General features: G+C 38.5%; 1 pseudogene; it reads left to right on the plus strand.

The window, feature by feature from the left end:
* LOC128648590 (fatty acyl-CoA hydrolase precursor, medium chain-like) overlaps window positions 1-11,449 on the plus strand; it is a 230,976-nt pseudogene that overhangs the window by 95,281 nt on the left and 124,246 nt on the right.

Below are 11,449 nucleotides of genomic sequence, written 5' to 3' on the forward strand. Positions count from 1 at the left end.
CGATGTCGGGGGCATCAGATTAGGGGTTAATAAGTGTAAGATTAGGGGTGCTTAGACTCGGGTTCATGTTACGGTGTTAGGTGTAAACATACATTTAGTTTCCCCATAGGAATTAATGGGGTTGCGTTACAGAGCTTTACGCTGCTTTTTTGCAGGTGTTAGGCTTTTCTTCAGCCAGCTCTCCCCATTGATATCTATTGGGAAATTGTGCAATAGCACGTAAAACCAGCTCACCGCTGACTTAAGCAGCGCTGGTATTGGAATGCGGTATGGAGCACAATTTTGCTTCCACGCTCACTTCTTGCCTAATAATGTCGGGTTTAGGAAAACCTGTAATACCAGCGCTGTAGGTAAGTGAGCGGTGACAATAACATGCAAGTTAGCACCGCACCCCTCATAAAGCAAAACTCGTAATCTAAAAAAGAGGGGTGGGGCGTGAGGGCGCTAGTGAAAGCTTAAGAAATCTAAATGGTGAATATTTAACACAGTATGTGTCTATGTATTCAGTGTCTGCTCAAATAATTGCTTTAAATATATAAAACTAAATTTTCAGTGTTTGTTTATATAAATGCTGTGTAATAGTTTGTGTATTTTATAACGTTTTAGGATATATTATGACCATATATCATAATTTATAATAATTTAAATAAAGTGCACTGTGTGACAAATTTTCTGCAACCAAAAATTCTTTGATTTTTAATATACACTACTATATAGAATCAATATTTCTCTTGAAAATTTCATACGTTTTAAACTTGGTATTTCCAAATGTATTAACTTACAAATTCTAAGTATACCGATGTTCAAATATATGTCTTCATTCAAATACTATATAGGTATTTCTCTTTTGTACAAATATATGCCAAAAGAACAACAAAAGAGGAGATTAAATGTTAATAAAAGTTATTTATTATAACAATATAAAAATCAAATTAAATAAAAGGGACATCTCCCCAAAATTAAAAAATGAAAATAAAAACAGTATCTGTTAACAGTAGATTCTGAATTCCTAATAATTTCTGCAACTCTATATAAACAAGGGAGTCTTTGCAATCAGGTTTCTAAGGATTTCCCATTGCCGTATTTTCTTAACAGAAATGTTTCTTATTATGGCAATTTAAAGTTGTACAAAGTCAGTAAGGTTTTGCAGTATGCAGTCCCAGACTTAGCGGTTCAAAGTGAGGTTAGATGAATATTGTGATACTTAGCGTATGAGTTACCTTCTCCCTTACAGCCGGTTCATTCACTGCTGTTTTCCTCGATGCGACTGTAAACTCAGACCCGCCGCATGTAGTCGGCGTCTGACGTCACTGCCTGGCGTCTGACGTCACTGAGGGTCACAGGAATCACTGGAAGCCACCAAGGGTCACAAGGGTCGACGCGTTTCGCTCTTATTCAGAGCTTTATCAAGATTGATAAAGCTCTGAATAAGAGCAAAACGCGTCGACCCTTGTGACCCTGGTGGCTTCCAGTGATTCCTGTGACCCTCAGTGGTACTAAGTGACTTTTCTACAAGCTTTTGAATTAAGCAATTGAAAAAGTGTTATGACAGTATAACCCGGGTTATTTTTACTACCAACAACTACTACATAACATCTTTCAAGCATCTCTTTCCTGCGTGTACAACACTAAGTGCAGGATTTTTTGAAACACAGAGGCTCTGAAAAGTTAAAGAGCCAAACTGTTACTTAATAACGGATTCAGAAGATCAAAGACCAGGCAGTGACGTCAGACGCCGACTACATGCGGCGGGTCTGAGTTTACAGTCGCATCGAGGAAAACAGCAGTGAATGAACCGGCTGTAAGGGAGAAGGTAACTCATACGCTAAGTATCACAATATTCATCTAACCTCACTTTGAACCGCTAAGTCTGGGACTGCATACTGCAAAACCTTACTGACTTTGTACAACTTTAAATTGCCATAATAAGAAACATTTCTGTTAAGAAAATACGGCAATGGGAAATCCTTAGAAACCTGATTGCAAAGACTCCCTTGTTTATATAGAGTTGCAGAAATTATTAGGAATTCAGAATCTACTGTTAACAGATACTGTTTTTATTTTAATTTTTTAATTTTGGGGAGACGTCCCTTTTATTTAATTCGATTTTTATATTGTTATAATAAATAACTTTTATTAACATTTAATCTCCTCTTTTGTTGTTCTTTTGGCATATATTTGTACAAAAGAGAAATACCTATATAGTATTTGAATGAAGACATATATTTGAACATCGGTATACTTAGAATTTGTAAGTTAATACATTTGGAAATACCAAGTTTAAAACGTATGAAATTTTCAAGAGAAATATTGATTCTATATAGCAGTGTATATTAAAAATCAAAGAATTTTTGGTTGCAGAAAATTTGTCACACAGTGCACTTTATTTAAATTATTATAAATTATGATATATGGTCATAATATATCCTAAAACGTTATAAAATACACAAACTATTACACAGCATTTATATAAACAAACACTGAAAATTTAGTTTTATATATTTAAAGCAATTATTTGAGCAGACACTGAATACATAGACACATACTGTGTTAAATATTCACCATTTAGATTTCTTAAGCTTTCACTAGCGCCCTCACGCCCCACCCCTCTTTTTTGTATAACACAAAATTAGTCTGAAGGACTTATTTACTGTGAGGTGTTTGGAATCACTGTTTCCAGCGCTCTACTTATCTCACTTACACCTTGAAAACTCGTAATCTAGCCGTAAGTTACAAAAACAAACAATCCACAGTATCAAAAATTAAAAATAATTACACCTAATCTAATAGCCTTATCAAAATAAAAAAGACCCCCGAAAATAAAAAAACCTAGCCTACACTAAACTACCAATGGCCCTTAAAAGGGTCTTTTGCAGGACATTGCACCAAAGAAATCAGCTCTTTACCTGTAAAAAAATAAATACAAACACCCCCCCAACAGTAAAACCCACCACCCAACCAACTAACCCCCCCAAATAAAACCCAATCTAAAAAAAATAAGCTCCCCATTGTCCTGAAAAGGGCATTTGTATGGGCATTGCCCTTAAAAGGGCATTTCGCTCTTTTACTGCCCAAAGTCCCTAGCCTAAAAATAAAACCCACCCAATAAACCCTTAAAAAAACCTAACACTAACCACCGACGATCCACTTACAGTTTTTGAAGACCAGACATCCATCCTCATCTAGGCGGCAGGAGTCATCAGCGAGGCCGGCAGAAGTCTTCATCCAAGGGGAAAAAATCCTATTGGCTGTTGCAATCAGCCAATAGGATTTAGCTTGCATTCTATTGGCTATTCCAATCAGCCAATAGGATGAAAGCTCAATCCTATTGGCTGATTGCAACAGCCAATAGGATTTTTTCCCCTTTAATTCCTATTGGCTGATAGAATTCTTCGATGACGTCATTTATAGGGAAATTTCATTCTGCAACAGATGTCGGAAGAAGAGGATGCTCCGCGCCAGATGTCTTGAAGATGGAGCCGCACCACGCCGGATGGATGAAAATAGAAGATGCCGTCTGGATGAAGACTTCTGCTGGCTTCACTGAGGACTTCTGCCGCTTGGATGAGGATGGATGTCCGGTTTTCGAAAACTGTAAATGGATCGTCGGTGGTTAGTGTTAGGTTTATTTAAGGGTTTATTGGGTGGATTTTATTTTTAGGTTAGGGACTTTGGGCAGTAAAAGAGCTAAATGCCCTTTTCAGGGCAATGCCCATACAAATTCCCCTTTTAGGGCAATGGGGAGCTTAGGTTTTTTAGATAGGGTTTTATTTGAGGGGGGGTGGTTGTGTGGGTGGTAGGATTTACTGTTTGGGGAGGGTGTTTGTATTTTATTTTACAGGTAAAAGAGCTGATTCCTTTGGGGTAATGCCCCGCAAAAGGCCCTTTTAAGGGCCATTGGTAGTTTATTGTAGGCTAGGGTTTTTTATTTTGGGGGGTCTTTTTTAATTCGATAGGGCTATTAGATTAGGTGTAATTCTTTTTTATTTTTGATACTGTGGTTTTTATTTCTTGTAACTTAGTGTGTTTTATTTTTTGTAGCTTAGTTGTTATTTTTTTGTAAGTTAGTCATTTTTAATTGTAGATTTAAATAATTTGATTAGGTTTAAGTTTTTAAATATGTAATATAGTTAATTTAATTGTTTAATGTAATTGTAGTATAATAGTTAGTGTAGGTTAATTAATAGTTTAATATAGTTTAATGTAATTTAAGTATAATAGTTAGGGTAAGTTAATTAATAGTTTAATATAGTTTATTTTAATTCTAAAGGTAAGTTTTAATTTATTATAAGATAGGGATGAGTTAATTTTTAATGTAAAGTTAGCGGGTTGTTAGGTTTAGGGGTTAATAGCTTAATTTAGTTTATGGCGATGTGGAGGGCTGGCGGTTTAGAGGTTAATAGGTTCAGTTAGTGGTAGTGATGTGGGAGGCCAGGGGTTTAGGGGCTAATAATTGTATTACAGTTGCGGCGGGATCCAGGAGCGGGGGGGGATAGGGGTTAATACATTTAGTTGCGGTGGGCTCCGAGAGCAGCAGGATAGGGGTTAATATATTTTATTTAGGTTGCGGCGGGGTCGGGGAGCGGTGGAATAGGGGTTAATAATATTATGTAGGTTGGGGTGATGTCGGGCGGCAGATTAGGGGTGTTTAGACTCTGGGTATATGTTAGGTGTAAACTTTACTGTTTTTCTATTATTATTATTATCATCAGGTATTTGTTGAGCGCCAACAGGTTCCGCAGCGCTAGGAACATGGGTGGTATATAAAAACGATTACAGGGATCAAATGGGTGAATGGTCCTGCCGAGAGTTGCACTGTTATAGTCGGCTATTATGAAGGTGAACTACAAACAGCTGGGCTCATAGGCTTACATGCTATGGGGTTTTAGGGGATAGCAGTGGAGATAGGAAGGTTAGTGTAGTTTATAAGCGTCCCTAAATAGTAGAGTCTTCAGGGAGCACTTGAAGCTTTTAAAACTAGGGGAGATTCTTGTGGAGCAAGGCAGAGAGTTCCATAAGATGGGAGCCAGTCTTGAGAAATCTTGTAGATCGGAATGTGAGGAGGTAACAAGAGAGGAGGAGAGGAGGAGATCATGAGCGGAGCGAAGGGGATGGGAGGAGAGTATCTGGAGACAAGGTCTGAGATGTAAGGGGGAGCAATGCAATTGAGGGCTTTGAGCCTGGCAGAGGCATTCATTATGGATTGTAAAGGAGCTAGGCGGCAGCTAGGGAGACCAGAGAGGATAGAGTTGCAGTAGTCAAGGCAGGAAAGGATGAGAGAGTGGATTAAAATATTTGTTGTGTCTTGTGTAAGTAAATGTCTCATTTAGCTATGTTTTTAAGGTGGAAGTGGCAGGCTTTAGCCAAGGACTGAATGTGAGGAGTGAAAGAAAGATCTGAGCCAAGTGTGACCCAAAGACATCGGGCATGTGAGGTTGGGGTAGTGATGGAGTTGTCAATAGTTATAGAGACATGGGGGGTGGAGATTTTTTAAGAAGGGGGAAAATAAGGAGCTCCGTTTTGGAGAGATTTAGCTTTAGATGTTGAGAGTACATCCAAGATGAGATATGAGAGAGACAGCTAGTGACATGAGTTAGCAAGGGGGGAGATAATTCTGGTGCAGAGAGGTAGATTTGGGTATCGTCGGCATACAAATGATAATGAAACCCGTGGGACTTTATAAAGGAACCTAGTAAGGACGTGTAGATTGAGAAGAGAAGGGGATCAAGGACAGAGCCTTGCGGTACCCCAACAGAAAGAGGTAATGTGGCAGAGGATACCCCAGAGAAGACTACACTAAAGGTACGGTTAGACAGATAGGAAGAGAACCAAGAGAGAGCTGTGTCACACATGCCGAAGGATTGGAGGGTATAGAGCAAAAGAGGGTGGTCGACAGTATCAAAGGCTGCAAACAGATCAAGGAGGATAAGTAGAAAGAAGTGGCCTTTTGATTTTGCTGTAAGTAGGTTGTTGGTAACCTTAACAATTTCTGTCTCTTGAGTGATGGGGGTGAAATCCAGATTGAAGTGGGTCAAGGACGGAGTTTAATATAAGGAAATGAGATAGACGTGCATATACTAGCTTTTCAAGAAGCTTTGAGGCAAGAGGTAGTAGGGAAATAGGGCGGTAGTTGGATGGGGATGTGTGTGAGTATAGGGGTAAGGGTAGAAGAGAGGGAGGGGAGTAGTTGTGAGGGGATGGGGTCGAGGGGAGAAGTAGTGAGGTGAGATGATAGTATAAGGGCAGAAACTTCATCCTCTGTAACAGGGGCAAAAGAGCTAAATTTATGGCTATGTGGGTTTTGGATGATTGTGAGATTTTGAGGGGTGGGAGATCAGAAGTATGTTGAGAGATGATTTCAGTTCTGATGTAGTCGATTTTGTTGTTGAAGTAGCTGGCAAAATCTTGGGCTGAGAGGAAAGTTGTGGTGGGAGGTGGGGGTTGGCGGAGAAGAGTATTGAATGTGGAGAACAGACATTTTGGGTTTGAAGAAAGAGTAGAGATAAGAGTAGAGAAGTAGTGTTGCTTATATAGATTAAGGGCAGAATAGTAAGAGTTCAAGATAAACTTATAGTGAAGAAAGTCAGCAGAACTCCGAGATTTCCTCCAGTGTCGCTCAGCAGTACAGGAACATCTGCGTAGGTACCATGTCAGAGGAGTATGCCAGGGCTGAGGATGAGTGTATGTTTTCCGAGCTATGGTAGGTGGGGCCAGGTTATCAAGGACCGATGTAAGGGTGGAGTTATAGTGGAAGATGGATTCATCAGGACAGGAAAAGGAGGGGATGGAAGAGAGAAGAGTTTCAAGAGAGCTAGCGAGCTGTTGCTGATCTAATAACTTGATTCTTCTGTGAAGTTTAGTGTGGGGGTAGAAGGAGGGAGAGTTGTAGGGAGGGAGGTGATGGTACAAGTCAGGAGGTGGTGGTCAGAAAGAGGAAAAGGTGAGTTTGTGAAGTTTGAGATAGTGCATCGATAACTGAAAATCAGATCAAGGGAGTGACCATCTTTGTGAGTGGGAGAGCCAGTCCATTGTGACAGGCTGAAAGAGGAAGTGAGTTGCAGAAGTTGTTTTGCAGAGGAGGCAGTGGGACTATCAACAGGGAGGTTGAAGTCACCGAGAATGAGGGCAGAGGTATCTGAGGAAAGAAAGTAAGGTAGCCAGGTGACAAAGTGATCTAGAAATAGAGTTGCGGAGCCAGGGGGCGGTATATGACTGCAACGCATATAGAGAGGGGAGAGAATAAGTGAATCATGTGTGTTTTGAATGAAGAAAATGTGAGGGAAGAGAAGGGATGTATTTGTTGAAAGGTGCAATGAGAGGAAAGTAAAATACTAACACCTCCTCCTTGTCTATTGTCAGACCTAGGAATGTGGCTAAAGTGGAGACCCCCATGTGACAGTGCAGCAGAGGAAGCAGTGTCTGAAGGAGAGAGCCAGGTTTCTGTGAGAACCAGAAGATTGAGAGAGTGGGAGATAAAGAGGTCATGGATAGAAGTGAGCTTGTTGCAAACAGAGCCAGAGTTCCAAAGTGTGCAAGTAAAGGGGGTGGTGGCTTTAGATGCAAGAGGAATGAGATTAGGGTTACCAGAGTTTTGTTTTTGAAGTCTATTGAAGGGTACACATGGGTGTGCAGGGCAAGGCAAATGCAGGGGACCAGGATGAGTTGCAAGTGGGAGAGAGTCTTTAGGAATGTGTGAAGTTCATGAATACAGAAGTAAGGTGAGGTTAAGAGAGATGGGCTAATGAGCAGTGCAGGTGGTGAGGGGTAAGGAGGGGTAATAATGTATAAAACTCAGTATTTAAACAGAACTTGCCTTGTCCAATCCTTGTTGCATTCTTGTATAATTTGTTGTTCCTCTCTTATAAATGTTCACTTAAGAGATGTGAACAGATGATCTTACAATATTGCTATCTAACCTACATTGCTTTCCCCATAGCAGTGTTAAATTTATAAGCCAGAGCATTTCATCTGAATGCAATAAATTAGGTAATGACCTGATCAAAGACAGTCAAAAGGTCAATTGGGAAAATTTGATTCAGGATGAGATAAGTTAAAAATAACAGACAATAAAATTTGGGGGAGGCTGTGGTTAAACCATTAGTGAAATTATAAATTTAGGAATAAAAACAAGTATTTGCAAGGTTTGAACATCACATAGATAAAGGCAAGATATCAGCAGGGTAAATACATAATTAATTATACAGACAAATGCAAAAAGAGAAAATTGCAATACAGATGACACAAAAAATAGGGGAAATGGCAGAATTTGAATGCAGGGACCCAAATCACATACGGAAGAGAAACTTGTAGTACAAATGAAACAAAATACAGGGAAATTGGCAGGATTTGAATGCCGGGACCCAATTCACATACCAAAGAGAGACTTGTAGTACAAATGACACAAAATATAGGGAAATTGGCAGGATTTGAATGCAGGGACCCAATTCACATACCAAATAGAGACTTGTAGTACAAATGACACAAAATACAGATAAATTGGCAGGATTTGAATGCAGGGAATTCACATACCAAAGAGAGACTTGTAGTTCAAATGACACAAAATACAGGGAAATTGGCAGGATTTGAATGCAGGGACCCAATTCATATACCAAAGAGAGACTTGTAGTATAAATGACACAAAATACAGGGAAATTGGCAGGATTTGAATGCAGGGACCCAATTCACATACCAAAGAGAGACTTGTAGTACAAATGACACAAAATACAGATAAATTGGCAGGATTTGAATGCAGGGAATTCACATACCAAAGAGAGACTTGTAGTACAAATGACACAAAATACAGGGAAATTGGCAGGATTTGAATGCAGGGACCCAATTCACATACCAAAGAGAGACTTGTAGTACAAATGACACAAAATACAGGGGAATTGGCAGGTTTTGAATGCAGGGACCCAATTCACATACCAAAGAGAGACTTGTAGTACAAATGACACAAAATACAGGGAAATTGGCAGGATTTGAATGCAGGGACCCAATTCACATACCAAAGAGAGACTTGTAGTATAAATGACACAAAATACAGGGAAATTGGCAGGATTTGAATGCAGGGACCCAATTCACATACCAAAGAGAGACTTGTAGTACAAATGACATAAAATGCAGGGATATTGGGAGGATTTGAATGCAGGGACCCAATTCACATACGTGAAAGCAGAAGAGAGAGTTGGTTAACTCGGCATCCCTTAGCAGATTTCAATAGGCAGTTTGTTAGTTAGTAAACAGCAGTGTGGTGAGTATTGAGTATTAGTCTTGTATAATTCGTTGTTCCTCAATTATAAATGTTCACTTAAGAGATGTGAACAGATGATCTTACAATATTGCTATCTAACCTACATTGCTAAACCATCTTGCCATTGTGTACTTATGAGCGCTGGTCTATTGCTGACTGTGGCCTAACATCTACTGTGGCAATCAGGAGTATCTCTGGACTGCGTCTGGTGGGACGAGGATACCATCTATGCCTAGGAGTCTGCCGGATGACTCATTGGTTCCGGCCTGCCTGTACTGCACAATTGTGCTTTTCATCACGTGAGTAGGATTGCATCTGTACCTATACTATTTGGTTCTTCAGCCTGATTTGCACTATGTGGCGCCCCCTATCTTTTGTTTTATAGACGGTTATTATTTTAACTATGATTTGAATCCCTATGTGGGGTTTAAACCGAGTTGCAGGGTTCCCAGCACTAAAATTACAGTCTCTAACAAATTAGAGCATGTCATTTTCAAGACTAATTCAAGTTTCAAGTAATGGTTGGTTTTACATATTTTATTTTTTTTAAAACAAGGATATCATGTGTGTCTCTATTATAGTTTTTGTAAAGCAGTATTTTAAAATTTGTATTTCTAGTTCTTCTACTATCTCTATATTACAATCTCTTCTTAATATAATAATTTGTTTCTGCTCTCTTGAAAAGTTTGTTAACCATATTGAAGATGATGCAGTGTATATGTAAAAAGCTAAATACAAAATATCACACAAATATCTTTATGTAAAAAGGAAGATATTTTTAGTCAGAATTACCATAGTAATCCCTTGTACAGGGACTTTAAGCATCCATTATTGTACCAGGACTAGCAATTAAAGAGAATCTGAAAGGTAAATACTCACAAAGCAGTTACTCTAGTGAGCAGATATTAATTTTAAACTAAGAATAAACAAGGTATATATTGCATCAGGGATAATGCAATTATAGGAAAATGTATGTTGAATAATGTGACTCTATGTTTAAAATCATTAATACTTAAGTTTTTATTTATACTCATTTCAGTGCAAGCAGAAACAAATCCATTACTGGCCACGAAATATGGACAGTTACGAGGGAAAATGGTTCATGTGAAAGAGACAGATCAAGCAGTTGATGCTTTTCTTGGAATCCCTTTTGCAAAATCTCCAGTTGGATCATTGAGATTTGCACCTCCCCAACCAGCAGAACCATGGAACTCTATACGAGACGCAACACAACATCCACCCTTGTAAGTCCCTAAGAAAAGCAATGTTTTAAGATACCTTTACATAATGCATACATTTTTTGTTTTAAATGTTTTTCTCTCTACTGTCTACATTAATTGAATGCCAGTTACTGACAGTTTCAGGGCCAGGTGACTCATTAAATCAATATTTTGCCAATATAGAGCTAGATTACAAGTGGAGCACTAATGTTAGCATTACAAACGCATATTACAAGCTAAAAGTAAATGGTTGCACACGATCGCTAAGGGTGCAAGCGTTAAAAAAAAAAAAAAAAGATGAACAAAACGCATCACTAATACATTAAAATAAACTATTACACTCAAATATACACTTTCTGTTAAAAAAAAATGCATATAAATATTGGTAAAAATATTTTATAAGGGTTAAATGGGATATTGTATAAGACAATGATCATATGCTGTCCACCTTTATCATTGCACAAGCATTTCACAAGAAATGCTTGTGTAATGTCGCCCCCTGTTCACTGGCGGCCAATCGGTCACCAGCAGGGGCTGCCATTCATGATGATTCCAATCCGCCACCTTTTTTGGTGGAGAGTTTAAGTAGGAGTGAACTTAAGACAGAAACGATGGGCCTACGAAGCAGCATCCGCTTGATAAATGGAGCCCAATGTATTTGACTGGAAAGGCCTATAATGTGTGTGTGTGTGTGTATGTATATATATATATATATGTATATATATATATATATATATATATATATATATATATATATATATATATATATATATATATATATATATATATATATATACACACACACACATATATACATATTCAATACCAACTTTGTGGAGATACACGCAGACAATATATTCGTTGTAAAATATAAGTCACTTGGTGAGAACAACTCCACACAGGAATCCCACATTCGCGGATTATACCAAGTTTATGCGAAATAAGTGTACACAATTGAAGTACTGTAAATCACTCAGGC

This window comes from Bombina bombina, chromosome 1 (genome assembly GCF_027579735.1).
Source record: "Bombina bombina isolate aBomBom1 chromosome 1, aBomBom1.pri, whole genome shotgun sequence".
NCBI classification, from domain to species: domain Eukaryota; kingdom Metazoa; phylum Chordata; class Amphibia; order Anura; family Bombinatoridae; genus Bombina; species Bombina bombina.